Here is a 6,816-nt window from a genome sequence, read left to right on the forward strand (position 1 = left end):
TCTTACACGATATAGGTTCTACAAGTTCGTTTGCTTTAATTTGGAAACACTGCTCCATGCTGGGGTTCGCGACGTTCCCTGCCTTTAGCCCATCTGCCCCCGGGCACTTCTGTATTCCCTGCCTATGCCAAACGCTTTATTTCCTGTCGATATTCCTATACTTCTCGTTGAATTAAATAATAATAATAACAGTAAAAGAAATTGCTGGATAAAACTGTGGTTGCTTAATTCCAAAAAAAAAAGGAAAAAACGAAAAGCCGCTGGGCTGTTCTGCATCCCAAGGATTGAGCTGTTGTGCCGTCTACTGGGAGACGGGAAAACTACAGCCACAAACGCTTCCAAATTTCCTGCGAGAGAAAAGTTCAGTTTTCGGCAATTTGGAGGGGTCGGAGGCGCCCAATTGCTCAGAAAAAAAAAAAAAAAAAACCAAAACAAACAAACAAACAAAAAAAAAAAAAAAACCGACCCCAGACAGAAAAGCCGTAGAGACACTTATTTTTTCCTTCGGCTACACCTGTATAATTGTATAGAAACTCCACTTTTTTGTGTTTAGGATTTTACTGTCTGCAGAGCGTGGAGCAATGATACGGTAAAGATGGTTTGAGTTTACCTGTGCGAGGCAGTTGGACATTAGCTAGATATGTAGGGAAGAGGAGTTTTCTTTTTTTTTTTTTTTTAAAGGGTGTAAATATTTGCGAATGGTTTAAAAACGTTTGCCCTGCCACCAGCGGGCTGCAGCCTGTGGGCAGAGGGAGAGCCCAATCCGGGCAGCTCCCACCCCGATGATGCTCTCGGAGGGCAGCGGAGGCAATCACTTTGATGCCACTCCTTGGTGGAGCAGCAGGAGGGGAGTTTACGCCGGCCCAGCGTTAGTCTCGGTTTAGAGGAAGCAATGACGTCGCTGTTCCAAGTTTCCGAACCTTTGCCCGTGCCCGAGCCGCGGGTGCTCCCAGGCAGATGCAGCCTAGCTGGGTAATTCCCCTCTCCCTGCCACTTGCTTCTCCGGTCCCGTGGCGCCTGGAATGCTCTCCTCAAAAATACAAAGAGCAAGAAGAGATTTTTTTTAAAAAAGAGGGGGGAAAAGTGGGTTTTTTGTTAAAAAAAAACCCAAACCCCAAACTTCTGACAAAACCCTTGACTTTTACGAGGCGAGAGCTGCAGAAGGGCTGTGAAATGCAAAGCCTCTGTCGTATTTACAGACAGTGGCAGCAGCCGACTGGACACGCAGATAAAAATCTAGTGGTCTACGTGAACTCCAAGGAGTGTTTTAAAGCAAAGATCTCTAAGCGCCTATTCTCAGTCACACATATGCCCGCACGTAGCCTAAAAGGACGGAGACACCCACGTAGCTGAACAATAGTGGGGATTTCTTTTAACAGGTTAAATGAAGGTACAAACAAACCCTCCTGCCACTTGTAGCAGACCAGCTCCGACACCTCTTTGCCTTCAGAGCCACTTGCCAGAGTTCAACAGAGGGTGACATTAGCCTAAAATATTCGATACCTTTTCTTTTATTCTGGAGACTTCTCCCACTTCTGCTGGGCTAAATTCAGCTCCCCGTTCATCTCTGCGGGTAAAATTGCTGTCTTTGAAGGAAACAACAACCTGTCTGATCTTTTAATTTTTATTTTATTTTATTTTTATCAATAAGGTATTACAAATACTTTCCTCAGTGGACATATAGCAGAAATTAAATGATTGCGTGTCCCTAGTGTCGAAGGCCACTCTTCTAAAAAGTTGAACGAAGTGTTTTACCCTTTCAAATGAGTCTGAAAATGCTTGCAACATTGTACAAGAAGCAAATTAAAGAGTAACAAAATAAGAGCTCAATGTGAAGTGACAGAGAATTGAATATTGGTGTCTGACAGTACCTAGGCTGAACCAGAACAAAGAGGAGTTTTGTCAGAGCTTTTCGATTTGATGTTTCCCTCCAAACTAATTTTCACTATTGCTCCATTCCTATTACCTAAGTCCATCTGCAGCTCGGCTAATGAGCCCATTACAGCATTATTTCGGCGTGCCTCTGATGCCGATCGCGGAGGATGAGCATTCATCAGAGCGGGGATCTGGGACTATTCAGCCCGGTGGGATGGGAGGGAACCCGGGGCTCTCTGCAGGCTCGGAACTCTCTGAGGGGGCTTCCCGCAAACGATATCATCTAGGAAAAATCGGGTGCAAATCAATTACGCTTTATAAACTAGAAAAATAAAGGAAAATGAGAAGCAGAGCCCTGCGCCCGGCAGCGCCGTGCGGGACGGGGCTCGGGGCGTTCCCGGGATCCTCAGCCCCTCCAGCCCCGGGCACCGACCTGTGCCTGGGCTGAGGGGGTTGGGGAGGCAGGGAAGCATGTCAGGGTCCCTGCAAACCCCCGTCCCGAGAGCTACCAGCTGCCCGCGGTTCCCCCCAGGACAGCTCCGACCGCTGCTATCTGCATCTAGGGGTGTATTATCGCAGGCTTTTGCATAATTGCATATTGACTTTACTAAATGGATCTGCGGAGCTATTTAAACATCCCTCTCTTCCACCCGCAAACAATTCCCTCGGCAAGAAAGAAAAAAATGCGGGGGTGGGGGGAGCTGCAAAAGAGCTTCCAGTTGCTCTTGCTCCCTCGTTTTGTAGCGTTTCTTTGGGCACAAGTGGCTCATCTCTAAGCAGTTTGGATCCAATTTGGTGCACACGAGCGCAGGGAAGCAGAGAGGATCTGCAGTAGCGTGGGTGACAACAGAATGGGTGGCTGTCACACACTTCAGAGTCTGAGAGGTGAGTGCATGGATATATGTGTCTCTCTGAGCTGCCTTGGAAAATTTTTGGCCAGCTGTGATGTCTGTGAGAAAAGCCTCTGTGGGTACGTGTGTGTGCATGCACAATGAAGGACTGCTCTAAGGACAACTTAGGAAAAACCCTCCTTGTTAACCATTTTTAAAACCTCCCTTAGAGGAGAGGCACTCAAACGTGGAGCTTCCCTTTCCCCACACCTCCCTACTCACAGCAGTGCCCCACAAGCCACATCAGCCCCCAGCCAGAAAGCTGGGCTTTGCCTCCAAGGATAGGTGTGCTCATCCCACTGCCGCCCCTCTCCATCCTGCAGAGGCAGCTGCCCTCACCCTTGAGCCTTATAGGGGAGGGCGGCCTCCTCCCTCACCAAGGCTACGTCCCCAAGGCAGCAGCTGTGAGAAGCAGGCAGGGAAGGGGAAAAAAAAGTGAAGGAGAGAAGGAGGGGAATCAGGGAGGGAGGCACAGAAAGCTGCACTTTCCTCTGAGCAGAGCAAGCATCCCCTTGGAGGGGCCCCAGACCCAGGAGCTGCCTCCTGAGCCCTGGGCCTCCCACAAGGCAGGAGCAGCATCTCCTCCTCCAGAGCCCTGCAGCCACAGTGGGGGCAGCCCCACATCCTGGCTTGGCCTGAATGCTCCATGCGGGCCTTGCAGGTCTGCAGTGAGGGGACAGAGATGCACAGGGACTGAGCCAGGCCCAGGCACTGGTTTCAGATGGGAAACTCCAAGAGTCCGGGGCTGCTGAACATCCCTCATAATGACATGATGCCAAAAGTCACTTTCTGTGGCTTGATTAAAGGGTTCATATAAAAGATCTGCTGGGATCTGCAGCTGTCAAGAGGAAACTGCAGTCAGAATAATCCACCAGGATTTATCAAGAGAATGTTTTCTTCTAGCTTACCCCACTGGAGGACTTTTTTAACCTCGAGCCATAATTACACTTTAAAAAAGTGCTTTCCTGCTCTTATCTTCAACTTAGTTGTGGGAAGAAGACACAAAATCAGATAGACACCCAGACTCTGGAAAGGAAGTACTTTTTACGTGGAACCAAAGAAATATCTCATAGAATCATCAACTCAGCTCTCCTGCAATGCTATTTCCTTGCATTTAGCAGAATTTAGATCAATTAAGTACTCTCTCTTTTAGCTAAGAGGGCTTTGAGGAAGACTATCCTGCATTCAGCTTCTCAGTTCAAATTTCCAAAGACATTTTTTTTCTTCTCTCAACACGACAGTGACCACAGTCCATTGAAAATTTGGCACCTAATTTCTGCGAGAGATATAAACCATCTTCAGTGAATGTGGTGTTGCCTACCAGCCAACTCTTATTGCAAGTCACTGGGATAAAGTGCCTGAGTCACCTTTTGAAAAGGGTGGTATCTGAAGGCAGATATGCATCACAGCACACATGGCCATGACCAAAGTAGCTCTGAATCCCTCCCTGGTGGAGCCAATTAAAGCATGTCAGCAGGCTCTACCCACACAAGCAGTTCCCAGGGGATTTTGGGGACTCTGAATTCTTTGCCTCACCCCTCTTCTTGCCTCCAAACACTACTTTTATGACTCTGCAGATGCAAACATAACCAGAAAAGAGTGCAGTTTATGAGATACCATGCAGATGCACTAAACCATCTATCGCTTCAATCCTCCTCTCCATTTCTAACATCCCTTTCAGTTTGATCTCCCTCAAGTGCATCCCCTGAAATGGGACCACTCACCCAAATAATATGTGACAGCTTGTGGTTTAGGGGGTGCCACTGTAGCAGCTGAACATCTTATGAGCATGTGTGCTCGACAGGAAATCCTCATTCCATGACAGAGCACTTGAAACACAGAAAGTTTTCAAGGGCCTCAACCAAGAAAACGCGATGGTGCAAGAAGCAAAGGCGAGATGCTTTGCCTCTGGGGCCTCTGCTGGAAGACAAGCTGTTCCCACCTGTCTCTTCATTAACTCATAAACAGAAACTCTGGACCTTACCCAGAGCTCTCCCCCCACAGAATGTCTTGCTTTAAATTATTTTTCCGATATCATCCAAGATCATATTTTTCCTTTTATGTGTCCAAGTTGAAGTTTATTATAGTTTTCTACATTGCTGATCAGCTGTAACCCTTTCTATTATTTTCCTGTCCTTGCTACTATCTGAAATGCTTCTTACTTGATCCCCTTCAAATTTTATTACTGCACTTCTCACCTCATTTGTGTACCAAACCCATTCTGCCTTGCATTTATTCTCACCAAACTTGAGGACACAACTCTTCCCTCTCCTCTGCTGTACAGCACCAGCAGATCCACTTTTTTCCATCCTTTTCCATCCACAGTTTGCCTCTCTGCTGATGAAGTGACCCTAGCTGGGTTTAACCAGTGCCAGCCACATTGTCCTTACCATTAGTGCTACATTTCTAGTTATTCTTGCTTCTTCCCAAAGCCTTTGAAGTTGTGTAGAGACAATTTGATTCATTAGTACACCCAGCCTTGCAGTAACCCTAGCTTCTGCTTTAGTTTCTCTATTAGAAGCATATGTTAGGTCTATAACTTAGTGGAAAGCTCCACCCTCTGACTTCCCCACACAGTTGAAATTCTGCTCTGCCTCACTGAACTCGAGAGGCTGGTGCCTTTCTGCCCTGGGTTTCCATACCTGGCAATGCCACCTCCTCCTCCCTCCCTACTGGTTTGCCAAACTTGTGAGCAATATGCTTTCTCTTTCTGCGTGTCTCCACACTAGAGGCTTTTACAGCAGTTCCATATGTTTGCAGTTCTCTTCACATTTTTTCAGAAAAGCTGCAATCATCCCAAATATTTCATTACTGGCTTCACGTAGGCTGAGGTCCATCAGCAGCACTTCACTAGACATCCTTATGTCACCTTCATTGTCTTTGTTGGATCAGGAGGCAGGTAACCACCTTGTTTCTTCTTCTGGTCTTTGGGACGCAGGGCCAGGCTCCTCCATGAGGGACCACTCAAAAGGATCTCTTTCCTTCTTGACTCAGGTGGCTCCTCCCAGAGCTATGTGCCACATAATACTCTCCAAAAGTGGCAGTGTTGGCACCAAGAATATAAAACATGGCTCGACACACATTCTGTGCTTGGTCTTCTGGTCTGTCCTGCAGCTGTGCTATGTCCCACAGAGGGTTTTCACCTCCACTGATTGCTTTCTCACTGCCCAATGGGTCTGTCTGTTCCTCCAAACACATGCCAAGACCATCACAAACAACCACTAACTCTCAGAGGAACTTTACCTCATAAATGTGTTAAAAACCCCCAGTGTTTCAAGTAAGAGACCTCCTAAGAAACTCCATCACGGGACCACTTGCTGCTCTGGGCATGTAGTTTATTCCATTCCCTCTTTCCACTTTCCAGTGCTTTTCATAAAGTCCTTCTTACCTGCCTGTCTCTTAATATAGATTTTGTTTAGGATGCCAAGCCAGCCTGCCTCATGTTTTCCCTTGGATCTGTTCCCTGCTCCTAGCCAAGGTTGCCTGTGGATCCTGCTTTGAAGTTCTTCTGTGACACATTTGCTGCTGTCGGTGACTCTTCCCTTGGCTGACGTCACCTTGGGGGTCCCTCTCCAGTGGGCTGAGAATCACACTGCCTCTTTGATCAAAATGAAATCCATTTACAAGCGCTCAATGAGCTGGCACAAACAGACTCCCAGGTTTCTAGACAAATCTAGTTGAAATAAAAATATGCCAGTTTTAACTTCAGTTAAATCCTTAATCTAGCTAAGGTGAACCCAGAATAGAAGAAATAAAAAATAAAAAAATTTCAATTTACAAGCACTTTCTGTTTGTTTAGCTCAAATTAATCCTGCATCATCAAAATTGATGCACGATCAGGTTAAATCAAAGTGTCTATACAGGGGTTTAACTCTGCATTTTAGAAAGTGAACTTGAAATTACACTTCAAATAATTTTTATGCTTGGAAAAGGCCTTTTTCTAGAGACCAGCTGGGCCCTGATTATGAATGGTGTTCAGCTCCAGCAGGTCTGGGTGAAGACTGTAGAAGCAGATGGATCTCAGTGATGCTGGAAATCAGACTCAGTCTCA

Source organism: Aphelocoma coerulescens, chromosome 3 (genome assembly GCF_041296385.1).
Source record: "Aphelocoma coerulescens isolate FSJ_1873_10779 chromosome 3, UR_Acoe_1.0, whole genome shotgun sequence".
Classification (NCBI taxonomy): domain Eukaryota; kingdom Metazoa; phylum Chordata; class Aves; order Passeriformes; family Corvidae; genus Aphelocoma; species Aphelocoma coerulescens.